We start from the raw sequence: 2,221 nt of genomic DNA on the forward strand, positions 1-2,221 counted from the left end.
CACGGTGGACCCTTCTAGCTCCCGGACTAATATCCCTTACGGAATCAACATTGATGTATTGTCGACCTCCACGCCGCTGCAGAAATCTCATTATTGCAGTAAACTTTGTATTCGCACTCAAACACTGTCGTCCAAAGCTTCCACTAGATGCAATTTCATCTGATAATAATTGCAATTAAAAAATCATCTAATTATCAAACCCAATTTTGGTAGGGGTTTCTTTCCATCGGTCCCCTTGTCTGTTACATCGAGTGGCTCAAAATCACGACTTAAATTCAAAAACTTTGGCAGGCACGTTTGCTAGACAGGCTGCTCAAGTAAAAACAACTGCACATATACCGTGATCCTCCGTAAATGATCACAGTGAATGATCACAATTAAAGGGGTTAATGAGGTATATATCTGTCTATCTCATACTACAATGAACATGTGTAGCGTACAGATTAATATGCAACTGTTCAAAATCATATTATTTTCATTTTAAACTATATACGCATTCATGACGTTAAATATGTCAAACTGTGATATTGCGTTCGAATGTCAGTTACCTTGATTCGTCCGAACGAGAATACTGCCAAATGTAATGTTGCCATTATATGTAGTGACACCATCACAAGAATAGGAAACTGGTGTATCTGGTACCAATGTCAATTCAGCTTGCCAGTTTAAATTTAGTGACTAAAAAATGAATAAAAACGATGTTATTTAATTGAACTCTCTAAATTAAATGAACTTTCTAAATGTGAATTAATTGATAGAACATGAGCCACATGCACTCCTGTGATTGTTGAGAAGTGATTACAGATAGTTATCTAGTTTTCTTCAAGCAAGGTCATAATAACTGGAGCGAAGGATGGTAGAAGGAATTCTGGCTGCTGGTTAACATACCACATAGCGCACGATAACTTCATACTCGGCTGTTTTGTCTACGACGATGGAGGGAATATTAATGACCTCTCCAACAAGGATCCTGAGGGTACCAATGCCTGTTGATGTCGCATTTAATTGGCCCTCGTCAGGATCTGCTACCACAGTGGACGTCTGCAATAATACAAATACTACACTTGTACATATACACTATTATTACCTTAATTACACATCTAGCACACATAGTGTGAATTATGCGTTTGCAAGAATGAAACTGCAGCAAATCACACATACACGCCCGTTACATGTTAAAAAGATTCGGGGTAACTATTATAGCTGCTTGTCCTCTTTATCCGAAAATGTATACAACACGTGTTCATATGTAAATTTTACACCACAGTTTCGTACTGTATAATACTACTTAATGTGGTGAGAACAGAACAAATTTCCCCAGATTCTATATATAGACGTATTAGTTCTTCGATAATTGGTGTATCCCTCTGAGTGAGATACCCGTGGCTTCATAAATACTCATGCTAGGTCAGTCACGCTGGACAAGTTTATATGCATTTTACATGCGTATACATACGAAAATGTCACCTTCGCGACACATCATTGCCAAGCATAGTCTTTCAGAACGTCACATCATCGCAACAATTATCGTGACGAGCCCCTTAGATACCCAATTAACGCGTATAGGAGTTAACGAAACCTGCGGATATTCAATTAACGCGTATAGGAGATAATGAAACCTCTGGATATTCCGAGCCTATCTCCAACTCGACCGTGAGGTAGTCGAGCTTCGGAACGAAGAAACCTGGCGCAGCCGAGTCGCAGCTCCTGCCGCGGATGTTGCGTCGGCACACGCACGCGCCGCTGATCGTGTTGCACTGCGACGAGACGGCGCCGCCGACGTTACAGTCACAGTCCTCGCAGCCGTCGACGTTGTAAACCGTCAGGTTGAACGTGTTGCCCTGCAACGCGACGCGTACATCGCGATATATCAAATATAATCATATAGTACAGTACACAGTCTATTATCCGAAATTCTGAAAACCAAAAGATTTTTCATGGAGGTAGACTGCAACACCAAAGCTCGCGTTTGGCTGCACAAGGTTCACTGCAGAAATATTCATGTGTTTGGCATTACTCATACATATTGTACTGAACCGCTACAGCACTTAGCCTCTTGAAAACTTAAAAGACACCTGAAAAGAAAACTTGAAAGGTTTTAGTACTGCATGGCTAGTTGCAGGACATGCATACGGTATGTATATCTGTATATACTATACCATATACTACCGTCCTAATGGTTTCAGATAATAGATTGTGTACTGTATATAAATATAATGTA

This window comes from Priapulus caudatus, unplaced genomic scaffold (assembly GCF_000485595.1).
Source record: "Priapulus caudatus unplaced genomic scaffold, Priapulus_caudatus-5.0.1 Scaffold536, whole genome shotgun sequence".
NCBI classification, from domain to species: Eukaryota; Metazoa; Priapulida; class Priapulimorpha; order Priapulimorphida; family Priapulidae; genus Priapulus; species Priapulus caudatus.